The following is a 24,104-nucleotide window of genomic DNA, read 5'->3' on the forward strand; positions in this document are numbered from 1 at the left end:
AGGTGTGGCCAATGGAAACCCTTTGTTGCAGGCTCAGACAGATACAGTGGTTGGCCCAATGCTTTGCTGTGGGAGGTCCTGAAAGGTCTGAAGGCAGCAGTGTGGAAGGGAGGTGTGGCTAGTGAGGGAAGTGTCCACCTCAAAATGCAGCCAGAAAAAACATTCTAGAATCCAACAACATCTGGAGGGCCACAAGTGCCTCATCCCTGGAACAGGAAAAGAGGAGTGGTTGTTAAATTCTCATTGGCCGTGTTTAGATGGAACACTACTTTGCTGCAATCCAGTACACTTACCTGGGAGTAACTCCCATTGAATACAATTGAGCTTACTTTTGAGTAGACATGTATTAGATTGCAGCCTAAATCATAGTTTGTTTACAAACAATGGCCTTAAATTCATGGCGTGAAGTTGACTTCTCAGCTTGAATCTCAGCTTGCATTAACCATGCTTTTTATTACATCAGAACCCCCTAGTGTGGTTTAATCCTAGCTTTGTTTTCTCTCTTCTCACTCATCTGGCTACAGACATATGAGGCAAGAATAACTAGAAAAAAGAAAATTCTTGCAAGTAAGTGTGCCTCGGTTACACTTCTACAGACTTCACTGTCTTTTTCACTCCTGCACACCTCCTCCTTGACAAGCCCTGCACCTTTTGCCTGCTTGCTTCATTCCACACAAGTATTGAGGGCAAAGCTTGTGTGTGTGTGTGTGTGTGTGTGTGTGTGTGACCGCGGGTTATTTGAGTAACACCTAGCTAGGAATACATGTTGAAAGCATAACTTTGTTCTAACCAAATTTTAAAAACCAATGCAATTGCACAGCATTTCTTTAACAGCTACTGAAGACCATAAACTTTACAATAATGCTCACCAATCAGTTGTGCACAAATTCTTCATAAGCTTAGTGCTGTACAGTACATACAGAGATATGTATACGATATACACATCTGCAGCTCCACATTTCTTGGTGCGTATGTAGCCCTGAAAATGGTTTGCAGATTGCAGCAAGACTGACCCCCATTTTAAATGCAATAGGAATTAATCAAGGTTTGCTTCCAGGATAGCTCCTGTTAAACCAGAGATATTCTTATAAAATAATTGGTCAGTTGTAGGTTTAAATCAAAACACCGCTGAACTTCTAATTACATGGTTCATTGACTTTTTAAAAGTCTATAACTAAGGCTGTTTAAGATTGTGTTGGAGGCAAACACAACCATTAAAAAGCATGAATATATTGGAAAAGTATTCACTGTAACTCTTTACATAATAAGCATTGCAGAGGCACATCATTTTTTATTTTAGTTGTTGAAAACCTGGTTCTCTTTGGCTTTTTTTAAATATCATGCCACTTCACAGTCACATGTGGCACTTTTCCTTCATTGCTTTAGTGGAAAAGTGTGCACCTGTATTTGTGAAGTTTGCTCACATCTCTGGGTGGTATTCAATGTTACTTGTACTCAGAGTAAACCCACTGAAGTTAATAGACATGACTAAGGTTCATTAATTTCAATGGGTCAACTCTGAGTAGGATTTAGTTGAAGACAACCCTCTGTTTTGATACATGTATACAGACCTAAAATCTGGTATGTAAGTGTGGTAACATATATCCATGATTGTTTCATGAAAGTATATATGTGGGCTTAGCCTACGACCGTACTACCCTGAACACACCCGATCTCATCTGATCTCAGAAGCTAAGCAGGGTCAGGCCTAGTTAGTACTTGGATTGGAGACCGCCTGGGAATACCGGGTGCCGTAGGCTTAGAGGAAGGCAATGGTAAACCACCTCTGAATACCTCTTACCATGAAAACCCTATGAATATATCCAGAAAAAGATTCATAGGGTTGCCATAAGTCGTAATTGACTTGAAGGCATATAACAACAACAAAAATATGTGGGGTTTGTTTTTTGCTCCTTACACCTATGGGGGGGAGTGTGTGTTTGTGATCAATACATTAATTCTTCAGATACTTGCATTTGTTTGACTTGCTTCTAACTGGATAGCTCTTGGATAATGCTATGACCACCAAAACATACACTGATTATGAGACCTCCTGGTGTTTTTGAGGATCAGAATGCCAGAGAAGTCACAAAGGTATCTCTTTGTGTTGGGATTTAGAATACACCAGTCAGGATCCTATTGATAAATCAGCCTTTTAATTCTTATGTCAATTTGTAGGAGTTATTGAGTTCTTGTCTAGGCAAAAAATAGTGTGCTTGTTTGGAAATTGCCCAACCAAGTCTGCTCAGTCTATTTTCAATCAACTGCTCCATACAGGTCTAAGTTCCACCATGTCATAGATGTTTCTGTAGGGAGTTATGTTGGAGTGCTGATGTTGGCCAAGAGAGGCTATGTGCTATACAATTGGGCTTGCTTGGGTGCCCGCTCCTTTGTTCCCCCCAGTGCCTTCTCTGCTTCCAAGCAAAGCAGACATTGATTTGAGGGGTGCACAGTGCTTGAATGACAGAGGCTCCCTTACCTCTTGTGCTCCTACTGTTTTTAGAAGACTGCAAGAGAAGCATGATTTATATTAGGGAGTATCAGGGGATGTGTCCTGTGGATTTCATTGGGTCCTCTCTGCTCTTCCGCCCACCATAAATTGAGCACTGGATGTATGCTTCACTCCTTCCAAATATAGATTGTCTAAGTAGGGATGGACAAATATATCCATTTCAGTTTCTAATTTTTCCCATCTTAAATTCAGTTCTCCACATTTCTGCAGCAATTTGTGATGTTTTAAAAAATAAATCAGCATTAATGAATTATGAAAATTCATCAGCTTTTTACTGCAAATTTATCCTAATATATACATTTTGGTATGCAGTTTTGATTAATATAAGGAATGTTTAAAATGTTATTTTCGCTAACATATGCAATTTTATGCCACTTTCTCGTAATATATGCATTTTTGTTCACATCATTTGGTTGGAGATCTGCATCACAAAATTCAGAAAGTGTGAATTTTGTCAGACAATTGTGTTTTGGTTTGCATTAGGTTCAAAAGATGAGAATTAAGTCGTTTCTTATTAAAATGTGTCAGGCCCAGGATGCGACTCAGGAAACAGACCAGAGGTTGTAGTTAATTCGTGTTTTATTAGGGTAATGTCCAAACAAAGACTGCGCTTTCTCATGAAGCAATACAGGGATACAGGTCCTGCGACATTGGGAGAAAGTTGACAGAGCAAGGGGCTGCTTCCCGCCTGTTCTTTAAGAAGGGGCTAAACGGGCGCGCAACCTTTCGCTCCTCCTTAACTCCCCCTCCCAAGCTGTGCCCCCCTCCCCCTGTCTGGCTTGGGGCGGTGAGGAAAACGTTGATGGAAAAGTTTTACTAACTCTGGAGCATGCACATCATCTGCATTTTCCCATGATCTGTCAGCCACTCCATAGCCCTTCCAGTGAATCAAATACTGCAGCTTGTGGCATCTGATCCTGGAATCTAAGATCTCCTCAACTTCAAACTCAAGCTGCTCATTTATCAGGAGTGGAGCTCCGGGAGGCTCCTCCGGCCGCAGCTCACTGGGAGGGGCAGCTTTCGTCAAGAGGGATCGATGAAACACAGGATGTATTTTAAACGTGTCAGGTAGCTTCAGCCGGTACGCCACGGGATTAATTTGAGTTTCTATTTCAAAAGGACCCACCCTTTTGTCATGTAATTTTCTACATTTGCCCGGCATCTGGAGGAAACGGGTGGACAGCCATACCTGGTCTCCCGGTTGAAGGGGGGGGCCCTCCTTCCTGTGCAGGTCAGCAACTCGCTTGTACTCTGTTTTGGCTTCGTTTAACTGCTGTTTCAGTGTTTGTTGCGCCGCTTGCAATTCTTTTAGGAAGTCCTCAGCTGCCGGTACCAGCATTCCTTCTGAGCTGCTTGGAAAGACTTTAGGATGGAATCCATAATTCGCGAAGAATGGGGTTTGTTGAGTGCTGGAGTGTAGAGAATTGTTGTAGGCGAACTCTGCAAAATACAAATATGATACCCAGTCAGTCTGTTGATAGGACACATAACTTCTTAAATATCTTTCCAAAACGGCGTTCAAGCGTTCCATTTGCCCATCTGTCTGGGGGTGATGGGCGGAGGAGAGTTTTAATTCCGTCTGCAACTGTTTCCACATTGCTCTCCAAAATTTGGCTGTGAACTGAGTTCCTCGGTCTGAGACTACACTGTTTGGCAACCCATGCAGTCGGTAGACTTCTTTGATGAATAACTTGGCCGTTTCCTTAGCCTCTAAGGCCTCTGCACAAGGGAGGAAATGCGCCATTTTGGTGAGTAGATCTACCACGACTAAAACGGCTGTCATTCCTTGGGATTTGGGTAGATCAGTTATAAAATCCATGGAGAGATCCTTCCAGGGTTCATGTGGGACAGGTAGCGGTTGTAACAGTCCTGCTGGTTTTCCTGTTTGTGTTTTTGTCCGCAGACAGACAGAACAGGACTTTACATAGCTTTCAATATCCCTACGCATTTTAGGCCACCAGAAGTCCTTGGCCACGTTCTGAATGGTTTTGTAAATCCCAAAGTGTCCCGCTGTGATGGAATCATGGCACTGGCGTAGGATTCTGAGCCTTAATTCTTCTTCTGGCACATATCTGGCTGTTTTGAACCATAATAGTCCATTCCTCCAGTGAAAGGTTACTTCTGAGTCTTGACTTTGTCCCGTCTCCTGCCCATATTTTAGTACGTCTGCATCTTCTTGTTGTGCCTTTTTGAGTTCCTCTTCCCACGAAGACTGGCATGATCCCAACATTAATTTCTCTGGCGGGATCACGTACTGAGGCTGGTCCTCGGATTCACTTTTTTTGTACTGTGGCTGTCTGGATAAGGCATCAGCTCTCTGGTTTTTGGCTTGGGCTTGGTAAGTAATCTTGAAGTTAAACCTGGTGAAGAACTGGGACCATCTTATTTGTCTCTGGTTCAGCTTTCTGGCAGTTTGGAGGCTTTCCAGGTTCTTGTGGTCGGAGTGCACTTCGATCTGATGAGGGGCCCCCTCTAGGTATTGCCTCCAGTTTTCAAAAGAGTCCTTGATGGCCAGCAGCTCCTTCTCCCAAACTGTGTAATTCTTCTCTGCAGGCTTTAACTTCCGAGAGAAGTACGCACAGGGGTGCAGCTCCTTTCCTTCTTGGTCTAATTGCAGAAGGACCCCCCCCGATAGCAAAATCTGAAGCATCTGCTTCCACGATGAAAGGGCGGGTCGGGTCAGCAAAGTGCAGAATGGGCTCGGAAGCGAACCTTCTCTTCAGCTCCTCAAAGGCCTGGGTGGCATCCTCTGTCCATTGAAACTTCTTCTTTCCCCTTAAACAGTCAGTCAGAGGAGCTGTCAATTTGGAAAACCCTGGAATGAACTTTCTGTAATAATTGGCAAACCCCCAAAACCGTTGTACATCCTTTTTGGTGACAGGTTGGCCCCAGTCCAATATACAGCTTACTTTCCCTGGGTCCATCTCCACGCCTTCCACTGAGATTCGATATCCAAGGAAGTCTAGAGACTTGAGGTCAAATCCACATTTCTCTAATTTAGCATACAGGTGATTTTCTCTCAGTCTCTGCAACACCGTCTTCACATGCTGGTCGTGGTCTTCCTGGTTCTTTGAGAACACCAGGATATCATCTAAGTAACAGATTACATATGTGTCCAACAAGTCTCTAAACACGTCGTTCATGAATTTTTGAAAAATTCCTGGCCTTCCACAAAGTCCGAACGGCATGACCAGGTATTCATACTGTCCGTAAGCGGTCAAGAACCCTGTTTTCCATTCATCTCCCTGCTTCATCCTGATCAGATTGTACGCTCCTCTCAAATCCAACTTCGTGAAGATTTTTGCAGAGCGCAGTCGGTCCAACAGCTCTGAGATCAGGGGCAGCGGGTAGCTGTTGGGGATGGTGATCTGGTTCAATGCGTGATAGTCATTACAGGGTCTGAGTTCCCCCCCTTCTTTTTCACAAACAATAGTGGCGCTCCAGCAGGGGATTGTGAGGGGCGTATGAATCCTCGTCTCAGGTTTTTATCCAGGAATTTCTTCAGGGCCTCCCTCTCAATCCCTGTGAGAGAGTAGATTCTCCCTGATGGGATGCTGGCTCCTGGCACTAGATCAATCGCACAGTCGTAAGGGTGGTGGTGGGGGGTAAAGTCTCTGCCTCTTTTTCATCAAACACATCTTTGAATTCTTCATACTTTGGCGGCAGGGTCACTTGCTCGATCTCTTGCACTGCCCCCGCTAAGGTGTTCTTGATTCCTTCAGGTTGACAGTTCTCCTGGCAATACTGTGAGGTGAACCACACCACCGCCTCCTTCCAACTTATTGTGGGTTCATGCTTTGCTAGCCAGGGCATTCCCAGAATCACCTCAAAGTTCGAGAGATCTGACACGTATAGCGAAATGAACTCTTCGTGCCCGGGGATTTGAAGTTTCACTTCCTCTGTGGCTTGTGTCACCCCTCCTGACTTCAGGGGTCTCAGTTTCCACCGGGAAATTCCATGACGCTTGACTAACTTTGCATCAATAAAATTTGTGGAGGCTCCACTGTCAATTAAGGCAGTGGAATTAAACACCACTCCTCTGGAAGTTGTAATCCGAATAGGCAAGACCAACACCCCCTTTGAGGGAGGTTGGATCGTTGGGGGGCCTTTATACAATGCTTTCCCCAGTCCACCGGCCTGCACGTGGACTGGGTGTTCTAGTTTCCCGACGGCTCAGCTTTCCCCCCTTTTAGTCCACAGTCTCTGGCCACGTGGCCCGGCTTTGAACAATAAAAGCATAAACGTTCTCGGCAGCGTCTTTCCTTTTCTTCTTCCGACAGTCTTGGCCTAGCCCCTCCCTGTCCCTCAGCTGCATTACCTGCCATTCCTGCAGAGGGAAGGGTCTTGCTGCGAGATGCCGAGGTTGAGTATCTCGGGACCTGCTTCCTTTCCAGGCGCCTTCCTTCCATCCAGTGATCTATCTGTAGGCATAGCCGGATGAGCCCTGGTAGGTCAGCGGGGGGGGAGGTCCTGGCCAACTCATCCAGGATTTCAGCATTTAATCCACTCCGGTACATAAACATCAGGGCGGCGTCATTGTAACCAGTTTCCTGGGACAGAATTTTAAAAGCGTTAGTGTACTCGGAAACGGTCCCTTTAGCTTGCTTCAGAGCGCCTAGTTGCCACGCTACTGTTTCAGCTCTTTGCGGGTCTTGGAACATCTCGGTCATCTCCTGTATAAATCCTCTGTACCTTCTTAAGACAGTATCTTTTCTCACGAGATACGGAGTCACCCATTTTGCAGCTTCTCCCTCCAGGAGGCTAATCACGAACGCCACTTTAGCCCCATCGTCTGGAAACTCCATGTGCCTGACATCCAGATATAACTCACATTGAGCCACGAAAGTTGCCAACTGATCACTTTGTCCCGCGTATTTTGGGGGCAATCCAATGGGAACCTTTACTGCGGCAGCTGGAGGGGCTGTTTGCATCTGGTCTATCGTGGCCTTCATGGTTTGATTATCCGTCTTCAGCGCCTTGACTGCTGCTAGCAGGGCTTGGACATCCGTCTGCAATTCATCTACCTTAGTTCTCAAGAGTTTCACTTCTTCCGTCTCAGAAGTGGGGTTCGTCCCCCCCGCTGCTTCCTTTGACATCTTGTCCCAGTCAAGTGAAGAGAGCGTTGAGGGTGATTTAGGTGGCTCTGTCAAGCTGTCAGGCCCAGGATGCAACTCAGGAAACAGACCAGAGGTTGTAGTTAATTCGTGTTTTATTAGGGTAATGTCCAAACAAAGACTGCGCTTTCTCATGAAGCAATACAGGGATACAGGTCCTGCGACATTGGGAGAAAGTTGACAGAGCAAGGGGCTGCTTCCCGCCTGTTCTTTAAGAAGGGGCTAAACGGGCGCGCAACCTTTTGCTCCTCCTTAACTCCCCCTCAGGTACTGCCCGCCTTCCCCCCCTTCTCTCCTGTCTTTTCAACCGTCTGCGTGTGCGTGGTGAGGGGGGAGGCATCACCTCCTCCTCTTCTGAAGTGTCCGATTCCACTATGGGTGATAAAGGAAGAGCTGAGGGTAAACCATCTCTCCGCCTTTCTGCTGTGATCAGCCCTCCCTCTTGCTCTGAGCTGCGGAGAAGGGAGGGCCTGGGAATGTCTGGGGGGGATTCTAAAACTTCAAGGCTCTCAGGCTCCCCGTTGCTAGGCGACCCTATCTCTGGCATGTCCTCTGTTTCGGCTTCGCTCCACAGAGGGTAAGTTCCTCCTCCCTCTGCCAGCCATCTGAATCCTCTCCTTCCAAACCCCCAGGAGCCCAGCTCATCCTCCCGACAAAATGCAAACAAAATTAAATTTATCCCAATCCCTGGTAGTTAGCATATTATTAAATATCCTGAAAACATTTCCAGTTTTCTTGTTTGATAGGCCATTTAAAATTAAATCTTTAGTACTCCCACTAGTGCCACTGTACATTTGTTCAGATAACTTGCTTTGCCCGTGACCTTGCAAAGATGCCACTAGTCAAAACAAATATGTAGGAAAAGTTTCCTTTTAACAACTCATTGATGATGATAAGAACTGGATGAAGTGAGCCATTGATCTCATCTATCCTTCAGAGGAACATAGGAAGCTGCCTTATCCTGAGTCAGACCATTAGTCCATCTTAGCCCAGTAGTGTCTACACTGACTGGCAGCAGCTCTCCAGGGTTTCAGACAGGGGACATTTGCAGTCCTACCTGGAGATGCTGGAGATTGAATCTGGTACCTTCTGCATTTCAAAGCAGATTCTCTGCCACTGAGCCATGACCCATCTCCAGAAAGAGCAGAACTATGCTTTACTCTGGATAAGTTTACATGATCACTATGGGATGAAACACTTAATATCCAAAAGCCATAAATGTTGAAAGTGTTGGTTGTTTTGTTTTTTTAAATAGGCTGCCAAGTAGGAGTACAGTCCTGATTACATTTGCCATTAACAAGTCAACAGCATTAGATGTACCATGGATAACTGCTCTGGATGTCCAGGTGCAAATTTCTTTTCTACCACTCTGCTGGCCAGCTGTTCTCTTTAGCAGCAAAAAGGAGGAAAAAGGCTGGATTAACCCACGCTCAGGTGTTGAATTTGTAAATTTCATTATCCTGCTGGCTTACAAATGCAAATGTTGGAGTTAAATGGCAATGAAACACACAAATATTGTTTGTGACAATTCAATTACAGTTTACATGTATGCAAAATAAGCACAGTGATCTTTTACAACGGCAGCGATTGGCGTCAGCACAATCGTCCTAGCAATGCTGAGTAAATTCCTACCTGCACTGGGATAGGATGGCAGTTTTGTCTATTTAGAATCTATCAATCTGTATCCTGTAATGATGCCCATGTAACTTTCAAAGGGGAAGATGAGGGGAAAAGGTGGTGAGGGGTGTGTGTGTTCGTTGCTTTGTGGTAGTGGTAGAACTGGAACTGACAGTTGGACACTGCTGTTATGGCAAGATTGAGGAGGAAAACAAGTGGGCCCAGCAACTCATGACTAGGCATAGAGAAGGAATACCTTCTAACTATACCTCTCTGTGTTGCATAGCCCTCTCCCTCAGTCTGTGTAACCCCACCCATCTTTCCACACTGAGAATCAACAATATGTGTAGTATGACATGTAAGGCAGGGGTAGCCAACATGGTGCCCTCCAGATGTTGTGGACTACAACTTTAATTAGCTCCAGCCAGCATGGGCAATAGTCAGGAATTATGGGAGTTGTAGTCTAAAACATCTGGAGGATACCATGTTGGATTCCCCTGATGTAGCACAAGGTTATATGGCCAGGCTTTTCAATGGTCAGCGCTGTATGATAGCCAATGCTGTATTCCATAGGTTTTAATTTTCAGCCTGTTTGTAACGGTTTGGCATTTTACTGAGTTTTTACTACTGTATTTGGAGTATTTCATTTCATATTTCTAGACAATAAATATTTGTCTAGAAAGTGAGGGTGAGCTATAAATTGAATAAATAAATTCCCATATTGCCAGGGTGGGGTGGGGAAAAAGAAGATTCTTGTTTTATTTTTTGGGAAGCTTGCAGTCAGCCTTAATGCACGAAACGCCACACTTCATCGTTTCCAAAGCATGAGCAGCATATCAAGCAACCTGTCAGTGCTTGTTCAGAGTAGGCCTTTCCACAGCTCTGACTCATTTTAGTTTGGAATTGCATTATCGAGACACGAGGTTGGGGTTGAGTAGTAGTTGAAGAAATCAATATCCTGTCTCAGAAAACCTGCTTTTGTTTTAAGGGTGGCTGCTAATAAGTATCGGCTTGTAACTTAAGATGACTGTGTTTAAATCTAATTTAAATTATCTCAATAACTATAAATACCACAAAGCAATCTCAACACCCTCGAAGCCAAGCAATTGCTTTTTACCTCTGTCAGTTTTTTTAAAAAAGAAAACTTCCTACAGTGGTTAGAAAAAACATCATTTTGGAGATGGGGAGTGCGACCCTTTTATTCTTACTTGATCTCAAACCTTTTCAGTTGAGACCTATCCCAATCTGTGTCTGTGTTAGAATTGCTTAATATGTGTTTTTTTTTAATAATATGTTTTTAATCCTTTTTAAAAAGATGTTTTTAAAGCTTTTTTTAAAAAAATGTTTTAAACATTTTGTTTTAATGTATTTTAAGGTCTGTTTTTATGATGTTTTCATGTGTTTTTAGCATTTCTGTTTGCTGCCCTGGGCTCCTGCTGGGAGGAAGGGCGGGATATAAATCAAATAATAAATAAATAAAAATAAAGAATAACAGGGTTGCACTCCCCCGTCCTTCTCCCGATAAAGGTCATCCATCAGGGCGACCAAGGCCGATTCAGTCCCATAACCAGGCCTGAACCCAGACTGGGATGGGTCAAGATAATCTGTTTCATCCAAGAGTACTTGCAACTGCTGCGCACACATTATTTGGTTGGAGAACTGCATCACAAAATTCAGAGAAGTGTCAATTTTCAAGGAGAGCTACATCTCAATTCACATATTCTTTCAGGAAGTGTGAATTAGGTAGGAACTTCTTCCCCGCTAATCTGAATCTAGATCTTTATTTTTACCAGATCTCTGGACACAGTAGTATCAGGCACTTAGCTTAACCTACATGACTGTAAAATGTGTTGAAAAGTGACTTGCTGTACAATTGTTATGGAAATAAATGAAATGCTGTTGCATTTACACATCAAAATCTATATAACGTCTTTCCAGACAATTCCTTGTTTGAATAGATTGCTAAAATCTGTTAGCAGGTGTTCCTAGATCACATTATTAACTGATATTTCAAAACACTGTTGTCAATGAAACAGGACTTCAAGAGATGAAAGCCTGTGTCATTTGATATAACCAGATCTGTTTAGACCTCAGTTTGTTTGAGCAACTAATTTTGTCCAGGAAGACTGGGACCTATTCAGATTCTTCAATGTTATGGAAAATGACTTCCATATTGTAAACAGAGTGCACAACAAATGGGTTAGTTTGTTTAATATATTGTACCTTTACTTATACATATTATTTTTCTTTTTTATTGCATAGAACAGTAACTTGGGCTGCATAATTTGGGTAGATTGCAGTTCTGCAAAATGAAGATGAATTTGTTATACAAAATGATCCCCCCCCCGGACTGGAATATGTCATCATGAGTTGCCAGTTCAGTCTGTCATGCTGGCTGGGGCTGATAGGAATGTGTAGTTAAAAACTTTATTTATTTAGATATTTATAAACTACTTTCATAGAAAATATAGCAAGGTGGCACCAGGTTGGGAAAGGCTGGGCTACAGTGGAGTGGAATATTTGATTTCTAGTGCTGCTTGCTCTTTCTTTTGTCTCAAATCATGATCTCTAGCAGACCACCCAAAATATGTACTTTGGCTTAGGGAGGTCACTTGAACATCATTTCAGGACATGACTTCAACACCAGCATGACTTCATCTGTGGCCGTGTGTGTGGAAATTTCCCACACTGCACTGCTCTTTCCTACTCAGCTACTAGGTGGTTGCTGGCTGTACCTGTTAGTTCTTGCTGTTGATCTGTGAGCTCTTGCTATTGTAGCTTCACTCTGCCTTGTACATTGGAACATCTGCTTTGCAAAAAGACATCAATTCATATGGACTGTGCGTAGTGGACTAATCTGACAGTTTGTCCATATCAGAGCATTTTTCTGATAGCAAGATTGGTTGCTGGTTATGAATATAATGTCAGTTTGTCATTTCCTTTTCTGGCCTTGGCAATTTCCCTGGCAAAGGGGTAACTGTTAGGAGGCTGCTCTTTTACAGGTTGCTGGAGCATTTGACCTCTTGTCTCAGGAAAGGCCTTGTGGCTGTGGGTAGCTGTTGCTGCCATCCTCTTCACTGCAAGGGAGATGCTTTTCTCTCTCCTTAGCTAACTGGTTTCATGTGTACCGGGCAGAATGACCTTATGGGGATGTCCACTGTCTTAGTGCACTGAATGGTTCACTGAATCTGGAGCTTTCGCTGCTGTGGCAGTGCCAGTTGGTGTAGCTGGATTAGTTATTTCCTCTGCTATTCTTGTGTTTTTGACTTTGCTGCTGGGAGTGTATAAAATCACAATGGCTTTACACTGGAATAATGTCAGTATAGCTGTGACAGAGCTGGACCATAGGATCCAGCTGCCCAGGGATTAAAACTCTCTCCTCATGATCTCACTTCCTAGAGGAAGAGGCTGAGCCATCCCCTAGTCTCACCTTCACTGATCTCTGCCATATTTCAAAATATGTCTCCAGCTCAACACTATCGTGTTGCCCTCCTTCCACATCAATGGGCTTAAAGACTCCTTTTAAAATGAAAATAAAAATAATTTAACCCTTTAAGAAAAATGTGCAATTTATCATTCTAAACTGGGGAGAAGAAAAGCTCACAAACCACACAGGAATAAAAATGCATGTGCACATACATGCGTGCACATGTTTAAATATGCCTCATCTTATCTGCATGCTTGCAATAAGCAAATAAGTAGCAATATTCTGGCATTTCCCCTCAGTATAAAATATAATTTAGTCTGTGACCTTTTCTTTCTTGATAAAATATGACATATTTTTATCCAGTTGTCTGTCACCAAGAAATATTTATTGAAACTTTTATCTGTCAGCTGGGTGTGAAATGCTCCAGATATTGGGATAAACTAGCCTCGCATTTATTTTTCTAAAAAATAAATAAATTAATTACCATGGTCATGATGTGGCAATGACTTAGGCAGAGACTTTCTTGCACTAGATAAATTATGATTAGGCACAGCAGGTGCTGAAGGAAGTTGGCAAACTTGGATCACAGTTTTGTTTTACTTTGGGAGATGTTCAGTCACTGGACAGGGCAAAAGTGTGAAGCCTCTATTATGGAAAGATGCTTTGTTGCCTGAACTGTGTGGTGTTGTCTTTGCTTGTCATGGGTTCTTCTTAGCTGTTGCATCTCAGTCCCGGATTGGAGCATGCGTTGACGTTGGGCCATTTGTGATGACCAATGCAACCCTTGAAAATAATATTGACTACTCATGGCTATTAAAACCTCATAAATATCAGAGACGTGGAAGCTGTGTAGGTGTTGTTCGCTTAAACTCAATTAGATTTTTCTCTTTAGTTTTGGTTTCATGACTTCAGTAACAATATTTCATTGGAATAGTAAAAAACGAATTGGTAAAGAATTGAACTTGGTCTCCACACAATTTGGTCTTTGCCATTGGGTCACCCTGGGTTCGCCCTGGAAGCTCTTTGCATGATGGAAGCGGAGGTCTTGCACTGCACCTTTACCATGCTGGCTCAGTAACTAGTGCTCAAAACTGGGGCTTTGTCTGCTTTTGTTTACAAACAATCTGTGATGCTTGTTCAGAACTGCACATCATCCAAATAAATGCAAATGGTCAAATGCAGTTCAGGCTAATACCTGTTTAAACAGAGATTTTTCTTTAATTAAGAATCTAATGGTTAAGATGTTTAGCAGCTGATATATAATTATTATGCAGTAATAACCGCTAATATGATGATTAGGTTCTAATTACTACTCCCCTTGGGGAAAAGTGTGAAAATCTGTTTTGGGGTAGAAAGTATGAATATACATTTTATGTGATTCATTTGCTTCTGAAGTCTCACATCTTCTGTGGATCCTGAAAGTCTAATATTGTGCATTGGCTTACAATTAGGTTACTTTTGAACAGTTCTGAACCATCATTTCTTATCTGGGCACCTTAGAAGACATGATTTAAAGGACAGGATACTTTGAATAAAGGGAAAGCAAATAGCCATTTAATAACTTAGAAATGCTTAGATCCTTTATTTTTATTTATTATAACATTTATATCCCACCTTTCCATTGAGACACTGTGACTGGCCCAAAGTCACCCAGTCATGGCTGAGTTGAGGTTTGAACCCTGATCTCCCAGGCCCTAGTCTAACCACTACATTATGCTGGAAGAAGCTGAAGGCAAGGCTATATAACAGCTCAGGGTGTAGAATAAACAAAAGGTGTGTAAATAACAAACCCAAATTTGCTTCAGGATTTAAAAGGAGCTAATCAGATCTCAATGATTGATGATTGTGTTCTACCTCCACTGTTGGAGGCAGTATGTCCCTAAATGCTAGTTGCTAGTAATCACAAATGGGGAGAGTGGTGTTGCCCTCAGTTCCTGCTTGCGGGCTTCCCATGGGCATCTGGTTGGCCCCTGTGAGGAAAGGATGCTGGACTAGGTGGACCATTGGCCTGATCCAGCAAGGCTTTCTTTTGTTTGTTTTTTAACCACTGAGTATGATATTTTAATACTTTGGATGTGCAAACATTGAATAAGCCTGATTATTATTCTTTTTAAAGAAAACATAGCTACCTACTATCCCAGCAGCTCAAAGCAGCTTATAACAAATTTTAGAACTAGCAACCTACTTGGGAAGCTATGAGAAACTATTTAACTTAATTATGTTATTTTTATGAAATGTAATGCAATTTGTCAGTTTAACCTTAATAAAACCAGAAAGGCTACATTCCTTATATATACGAACTTTTGTTTGGCCGGACTTCCTGATGATGTGCTTCACTAAATTAGCTAGAATTTAGAGCCACTGCTCAGTCCTGCTTATCTATAAAAGCAGGACCTGTTCTCTCATTAGGCAGAGTGAGGCAGCTGCCAGGGCAGCTGCCAGAGTGCTACAGCTGTCTCCCCACCATTCTAAGGCCCATCTGCACCATACATTTAAAGCACTATTCTATCACTTTAAACAGTCAGGGTTTACCCCAAGGAATCCTGTACTTGGTTAAGGGTGCTGAGAGTTGTTTAGGAGACTCCTATTCCCCTCACAGACAATTCTGGGAGCGGTTTAGCAGTCAATCCCAGGGAACTCAGGGAATTGTAGCTCTGTGAGGGGAATAGGAGTCTCCTGACAACTCTCAGCACACTTAACAAACTACAGTTGCCAGTGTAATTGTGCTTTTAAATGTATAGTGCAGAGGTGGCCTAAACTAGCCTACTCTCCACCTCCTAAGCTAGCTTGCTGCCTTCAGGTATGGCTTCCACCAGCACTGAAGATTCTCCTGCCAGTCTGGTCTCATTATGTCCTTCACCTCAGGTAGCAAATTTTATTGGGCCAGCCCTGAATAAAAGAAACTCTTTTATTGGAGAACAATTGCTAGTTGTATATAAAATGGTATATAACACAATACTGACCCTTTGTCTTGTGTCCAACACTTTCTCTTTCTACCTGATATTGTTACAGAAGAATAATATTCTATCCTGTGTCAGAGGAGTAGATTTTCCAAATAAAAAACCAATTAGACCATCCTTCTAAATGCCAGGGATCCAAGAAATGTTTTTATTACGCCAAAGAGTGATTGCTTATTAGATGTTACAGTGTTTGGTAGCTGTTTTCATTTAGGAAGAAATATTGTTTTAATAAAAGAAAGATACCCAAGACTCAGCATAGTAGTTATTTTCTCTGTACATTGTGCCTGCAAACAAGAAAACAACAGTATGCTCAAGCACATATTTTGACTTCCTGGGCACAGTGTGTGTTATTTTTCTTCCTTGTTTAGAAACACTTTGGGAAAACACTTCTTTTGTTTCAGTGTAGAAGAGTGCTCAGTTTAGTGTCTCCAAGCATATGGGTAATTTTGTAATTGTTCACGTGCCAATGTTGATGCCAATTACAACACACCACTTATGTGCATCAGAATATTGATACAAAGCTGTCTGCAAAGTAGCACAGCATCTTTCAGCACACTGTGGGCTTCTACAAAGCTGCCTTATACAAGCCAGATTATTTGTCCATCTAGCTCAATGTTGCCTACTCTGACTAGCAGCAGCTCTCCAGTCCTTGAGCAGAAAAAAGACTTCTTCATCACCTGCCGACTGATCTTTTTAATTGGAGTTATTCATGACTGAACCTGGGAATTTCTGCATGTGCTCCTCTGCTCATCTACAATACTTAAAGGATGTCAAGCAAGAATAAAGACAGAAACAAAAAGGTTGTCAGAGTCCCAGTTGCTAGATATTCAAAAAGTACACTTAGAAGAAGGTGGAAAATGTTCATCCATGATACATCCCTTGGTATCAGAATCTACAACATCAAGCTTATATACACCTCGGTCCTAGAATACCTACCTGGAACTAAGATCTATTAATATCAAAATAAGCATTCTTAGGAATCGTGCTTAGGGTACAACTCTTGTAAACCATTAACCAGTAGTGAGATATGGGATTCTGCATTCCATCTGACATGAATTCCTTCTCTCTTCAGCTATGAGCCTTAACCTTGGTTAAGTGTTACATTGGCACTTACCTTATATTGGAAGGGAAAGGAAGGAGTAATGCATTCTAGAGTGTGGATGGCTTGGGGGATGGATTGCACAATCCCATATCTCACACCTAATAGTCCCTCTTAATTATAGGTATGAAAATCACCTTCAAATCCATTTTTTTAAATCAACAAATGGAATATACCACCCTTCACGTCTGCAGAGTCAGGGCACTTTACAGAAGTTAGTACAGTTAAAAACCAACAAAAAATTAAGGAGAAATGGTTTAAAGGAAAAACTGGTTGGCACTATCCATGTTGATGATAATACAGCCAGTGCTAAACCAAAGAGCAATTAGTATGTGAGTAAACAGGGGTTTGGACAAGGGTGCACCTGGTTTCATATCCAGACAAGTAAACTGAAAGTAAACTATGGTTTCCCAGTTCAGGTGTAGAAGGAAACTGTAGTTTAAACAAACCATGATGGATGAGTCAAAACCAGCACCAGGAATGGGGACCTTGTGGCCCTCCAGATGTTGCTGGACTACAACTCCCATCCTTCCCGACTATTCTCTGTGCTGGCTGGGGCCAATGGGTGTTGTATATATGAATGGCCACAGGTTCTGTTCAAAAAGAACAGAAGGAATAGAAAGGGAGGCAGAGTCGTGCTGTATGTTAAAAATATATATTCCTGCACAGAAATACAGGAGGAAGAGCTTGATAGCTCCACTGAGAGTATCTGGAGTAAAATAAATGGGGCAAGGAATAAAAGGAACATGGTGGTTGAAGTCTACTACTGACCACCCAATCAAGGAGAAGATGAAGATGAAACTTTTCAAAAGAAATTGCCAATGTTTCGAGGAGGCATGATGTAGTAGTAATGGGAGACTTCAATTACCCCAATATCTATTGGGAGACAAATTCTGCCAAATACGGCCCCTCCAAGAAATTCCTGACTTGTGTTAGAGATAAGTTTCTCATATAGAAAGTGAAGGAATCAACTAGAGGATCAACTATCCTTGATTCTAACCAAAAGAGATTACTTGGTGGATGAAGTGGCAGATACAGGAACTCTGGGAGAAAGTGACCATGCTATACTACAGTTTTTTATTTTAAAGGAAGCAAAAGCTGAGAAGAGCCATACATGTACCCTGGACCTCAGGAAAGCCGATTTTAATAAACTCAGAACAATGGTAAGTAAGGTTCCATGGCAAGCAATCCTCATGACAAAAGGAATCCAAGATGGGTAGGAGTTTCTAAAAGAGGAAATTATAAAGGCACAATGGCAAACAATTCAAGCAAGGAAAAAAGCGGAAGACAGCAGAAGAAGCAAATGTGGCTTCACTGAAAGCTTAGAGATGACCTGAAAACAGAAAAGGACACATACAGGAAGTAGAAGGAAGGCCAGGCCACAAAGGAAGAGTACAGACAGGTAGCAAGGAATTGCAGGCACAGTTTCAGGAAGGCTAAAGCTGAGAATGAGCTGAGATTAGTGAGAGATGCCAAAAGCAACAAAAAAGCTTTCTTCAGGTACATCCACAGTAAAAGACAGAGAAAAGAGATGGTGGTACAGCTACTCAATGAGGATGGCAAAATGAGAACAGATGACAAAGAAAAGGCAGAAGTGCTCAATTCCTACTTTGGCTCGGTCTTCTCCCAAAAGAGGGTCTATGACCCTCCTGGCAAACATGAAGTTGAAGGGGCAGGACTGCAATTTGGGACTGATGGACAAATTGTCAAGGAATACCTAATCCCTTTGAAAGAATTCAAATCTGCAGGGCCTGATGAACTGCATCCTAGAGTATTGAAGGAACTGGCAGAAGAACTCTCTGAACCACTGTCTGTTATCTTTGGGAAATCATGGAGGATGGGTGAAGTGCTGGACAACTGGAGGAGGGCTAATGTTGTTCCAATCTTCAAAAAGGGCAAAAGGAGGAACCTGGGAACTACAGACCAGTCAGCCTGACATCGATCCCTGGGAAAATTATGGAACAGATTATAAAGCAGTCATTCTGTATGTACCTTGAAAACAATGCAGTGATTACTAGAAACTAACATGGATTTATCAAAAACAAATCCTGTGAGACTAATTTTAGCTTGTTTTTTGATCAGGTAACCTCCCTGGTGGACTATGAGAATGCTGTGGACATAATATATCTCGATTTCAGCAAAGCTTTTGACAAAGTGCCCTATGATGTTCTGATTAGTAAGCTAGCTAAATGTGGGCTGGATGGAACAACTATCAGGTGGATCCACAGTTGTCTACAGAATTGTACTCAAAGAATGCTTATCAGTGGTTCCTTCTCAAACTGGGGGAAGGTAATGAGCGGAGTACCGCAGGGCTTGGTCCTGGGCTCAGTGCTCTTCAACATTTTCATTAATGACTTGGATGAGGAGGTGTAGGGAATGCTTACCAAATTTGCAGATGATACAAAATTGGGAGGGATAGTTAATACCTTGGAAGACAGAAACAAAATTCAAAGGGATCTTGATAGGCTGGGGCATTGGTGTGAAAACAACAGAATGAAATTTAACAGGGATAAGTGCAAAGTTCTGCACCTAGGAAAAAGAAACCAAATGCAGTTATAAGATGGGGATACTTGGCTCAGCAATACTACATGCAAGAAGGATCTTGGGATTGTTGTTGATCACAAGCTGAACATGAGCCAACAGTGTGATGTGGCTGCAAAAAAGGCAAATGCTATATTAGGCTGCATTAACAGAAGTTTACTTTCCAAATTGTGTGAAGTATTGCCTCTATTTGGCACTGGTTAGGCCTCATCTTGAGTACTGCATCCAGTTCTGGACACCATACTTTAAGAAGGATGCAGACAAACTGGAATGGGTTCAGAGAAGGGCGACGAAGATGATCAGGAGACTTGAAACTGTTTAACCTTGATAAAAGAAGACTGAGGGGAGATATGATAGCACTCTACAAGTACTTGAAAGGTTGCAACACAGAGTAGGGCTAGGATCTCTTCTCGATCATCCCAGAGTGCAGGACATGGAATAATGGGCTCTAGTTGCAGAAGGCCAGATTTCAGCTGAACATCAGAAAAAAATTCCTAACTGTTAGAGTGGTATGACAATGGAACCAATGACCTAGGGAGGTTGAGAGCTCTCCAACTCTGGAGACATTCAAGAGACAGCTGTACAGCCACCTGCCAGGTAAGCTTTAATTTAGATTCCTGCATTGAGCAGGAGGTTGGACTCAATAGCCTTATAGGCCCCTTCCAACTCTATGATTCTATGATCCCCATCATTAACACATAATTGATTTGTGGATTTCACTGCTGTAATATGTAGTATGGCCACCAGTGTAGTGACCTTTAAAGAGGATTATATAAATTCACAGAGATTAGGTCTATTGATGGCTATTAGCCGATGGTGGCTAAATGGGACCTCAATTTTTAAAGGCAGCATACCACTGGATACCACTTTACCAGTCTGGTGGGAGAAAATAGCAGAAGGCTGAAACCTTCATGCACAGCTTTTAATAATCCTAGTATGATCTGTATGCACTCTTTAAAGACCTAACTTCTTCCATTATATTTTTAGCATATACATATTATGGAACCACGGCATGTCCCCACTAAACTTCATTGTGGGTACACTCAGCAGGGAGTCATGACTGATCATCTCTTCCTGCCATGAGTACCAATTTTAAAAAGACAGGTAGCCAATTCAGACATTAGTCTTTTAACAGATATGCACCATGGGCCTAGAAAGTTGCTGAAGCAGTCAAGTCTGAATCCACCCTAAATGTATGAGCTGAAAAACATCTGCATTGTGTTCAAATGTCTACCTTTAATCACCCACTAGTACACACTGTTGTGTGGAGATATTTGCTTTGAGTGATTGTCCTGTTTGTCTTTTATGTGTGGGATGATATTCCTATTTGCATGACTGTAAATACCACTCTGTGGCTGCATAACAAAAAGCCTCATTAGCATTGGGGAATCCTCCATGGTCCTGGAAATGGATACTCAGACGAAAACATAACGAGCTACCCCTTTGCAAGCATATCAAAAACCATTATGGCCTGAAAAGAAAAAGATTGCCAAGTTAAGTGGTTCAGCAGAGTCTGCTTTGAAATTTACTCTTTACCACTGATGGGAAAAAATGATGTGCTGACAGAGAAGTCTGATGCTTAAGGGCTCCCCAATGGATCATAATGGACTGGTAATCAAAATCCTGTTTTCTGTGTAAGCATTAATGGCTCTGGCTAACCAACATCTGCAGCAAGTGCTTAGAAGTACGGTAGACAGGTAGCAGTAATGTTTTGTTTATTTTTGTATGATAGCTTGTCTGTCAGTTGTCCTGATTATTCCTCAAAAGGGTGCAGAGAGCTATGTTTTCCAGAAGCAGACTTCTGCTTTATAGAGTTCATATAAAAGAAGCTGTCATGAAAACCTTCAAGGACTGGGAGTTGGGTTATGCATTAGATGAGCCGCAGGGATGCCATTGACAATGGCTCTCTCCTGGGGAGTCCTTCACTTTTGTGCAGGAAAGTGATTACTGTGAAGTTGAGTGTCCTCACTATGATGGTCCCTCCCTCATGTCAGTGCCTTTTTTCATTAGGGATGCTAGCAAAGTTTTCCTAGGCTCCAATCAAAGGAGAGATGGGCTTTAGAAGCCAACAAATTCATCTTCTGGATTGCAATCTAATCTGGAGAATAAATCCTTGTTTGCCAAGCCCTCAAAGCCCATTTTTCCATTAATCCAGTCTTCTACCCCACCTCACCTTTTTTCCACAATTTACCTGTCTGACCCAGTGGTGTCACTCCAGATGTAGAAAGAGGAAACAAGTGAGATCTAATCTCCACCGCCTCATTCTCTCCCTTAACCTCTTACTTTTTAAGTAAGTTTTTGTGGTTTTATTGTTTTGGTCTTCTTGTATTTTGTATTGTTTTTCTTGTAAACAGTTTTGATGATTTGCAAACATAAGAGTTATAAATATTGAATACAACTAATCTCCCCCAGCACTTTAGTGTGCTCATCGTAAGTGCCAGAGCAAAATCCATTGTGCCTTTTGGCCAGTGCTTTGGTATTCTTAATAAACTCATTGGAAAGTCGGGGGGGGGGACAGATGGAGAAATCAGAAAAAAAATATTATTCCTTCTTATTGCATCTGGAGTGCTGCTGCCTTTGCCCCAGATGGGCAAGTTCAGAGGCTGATCTACAAATGATTCAGACAATGGCTTGAACAGTGGTGGCTGATGCTAACTAGTACTGGTAGGGTGGAAGGCAGATAGGCCAACAATAGATGGAAACAGAACCAATGACAGGCGAAGGCAACTCATTCTGGTTTTGTCACCTTCTCCCATCTGAGTTCAGAAGGGCAACACTGACTTTACATAGGAGGAAGCTGGGCTTCAGGACCCAGGCAGGCTGGTGAGGGATGGCTGAGGGAAGACTGAAGTTTGTGGGGCAGTACCCCTTCTCCCATAAAGGATCAGCCTCCACTGGGCTTCAGTTATTCCTGATTTTGGGATGGGAAATAAGTTGGATGGTGTCCGGGTCAACTGGGACAAGGAGGAATGAACTAGGAAGCTAGTTCTTATGTACACATTCTTTTCCTTTCATTCTTGTAGGCTAAAGCTTTTCAGAGTGAGCTCCCCTCATTAGAATCTCTAGATCTTGACACAAAAATGGTCACTAGGCCCTGGATATTTGAGTGGCAGTAAGAAGTTCCTCTTGCTTGGTCTGTCTTCTTACAATACTAGCAGCCATGTCTCTGCATCCAGAAACAATCAAACCCATATGACCACAATTCTTTTCATGTATACCAGTATTTTTCTTTCATAGATTGTGGCAGTGATTGATCTATAGGGAACTTAGAAGATCTTTTCTTCTGGCTTTCAGTCACACACTACTCTTTGGGGGGCCTACTTTTCTGCAAGACCTTGACTGAATTGATATTCTGCTCACATTGTTCTGCAAAGCATTGATACTGAGGCATAAAGTTGGTCCAGATAGGACAAAACTAGACTGAGGTTGGGAATAACATGGTTGTATTCAACATAGCACTGAGGAGAACATTCCATCAGCACAAGGATTCCCCTCCCTTTCCTCCCCTCATGGCTCCTCAATCTGTTCTTGGGATTTCTGGTGGTGTTGGGGTTTCCCTAGCCCTCCAGAGCTGATTGGGGAGGGGGAGGAAAAGGCAGAAATCCCCTTGCACTAGTTGCTCTGCTAGCTCATGACTTAGTTGAACGCTGCCCACAGATTTGAGCTTATTGGAACCTGTGGTGTTGAGAGCTATAATTTAATTTCTTATATCCCAGCTTTAAATCCCAGAGATTCACGAAGTGGCTAACAAATATAAAATCACAGCAAAACCTTAAACACCAGTAAATGAAACAACCGACAGCATAAACTAAATATATAACAGCAGCATCAAATCATATTAAAATCCTGTTTGCTGAAGTGTACTGTTGAGAATGCTTATAGAGAAAAATGCAGGTGCACATGGTTTATGCTGTCTTTGCTAAACTATTCATGCCAGTGACTCTTTGAGTAACTCTTGTTCACATGTTATACTAAACTCAGGTAGAAGCTGTCTCTACACATGAAAGAATATACCTTTGTTAAATTGTAAAGCTCAATTGTTGTGTACACAGATTCCATACAGTACTCATGGAATGGAATGTGTAAACCCCTTTATATGAAAAGTGGTGCCATGAAATACTGTATTGTAAAATATGGAGAAAGCAAATAGAAAATGTTATTTTAACTTGTGATTTCTAATATTTCCAAAATAGTGTTGTTTTCTGTATGTATGCTTGGGGACAATGACTGGCATTCAGGAAAGCAGACACTTAAATGTATCATCTGGCAAACTGTTTTGTATAAAGTGAAGACTAGAAGGAAGATGCGTGGGATAACCCTATTATGCATAACGTAAATAGGTATGTTGACGGTTCCTATTTTGTCTTTTTGTGTTCATGGATCATTAACATTCTAGGTGAAGAAAATGCTGAACTGTAAAAGTTGGCAAAACTGAAAATTTGTAGTGCTGCCATCAGTGTATGTGGATTTCCCCCACCTTTCCCCCCCATTCTTCAAACCATAGATATTAGTCTTGTTTAGATTACGAGTAATGCTCAGAAATGTTTATTGCCTAATTCCAGTTTGCCCTGAGGCCCTTTTATATTGCTCAGAGCATGCACAGGAACTCTTAATGTGGTGAAAGGTATATTTCTTTTAAAATTATGGTAGCAATATATTTACACTTGCTCAGTGGAAGAGTGTAGGTTTTTTTCCCTTTTGGCACTGGGCTTTAATCTAGAAGACAAAAATATATAGAAATCTCTAAGCAGGGTTAGTATTTGTTGACTTCTTTTAAAAAAGTTAAAAAGAAGTTTGCAAAACATGAATTCTTTTTATCAAGGTGGGGAGTTTT

General features: G+C 42.2%; 1 protein-coding gene and 1 pseudogene across 11 annotated transcripts in view; both read left to right on the forward strand.

Annotated features, from left to right (window-relative positions):
* GRIK2 (glutamate ionotropic receptor kainate type subunit 2) overlaps nt 1-24,104 on the forward strand; it is a 614,747-nt gene that overhangs the window by 54,880 nt on the left and 535,763 nt on the right. The gene's annotated exons all lie outside the window — the stretch shown is intronic.
* On the forward strand, nt 1,642-1,760 carry LOC133384769 (5S ribosomal RNA; annotated as a pseudogene).

Source organism: Rhineura floridana, chromosome 4 (assembly GCF_030035675.1).
Source record: "Rhineura floridana isolate rRhiFlo1 chromosome 4, rRhiFlo1.hap2, whole genome shotgun sequence".
NCBI classification, from domain to species: Eukaryota; Metazoa; Chordata; class Lepidosauria; order Squamata; family Rhineuridae; genus Rhineura; species Rhineura floridana.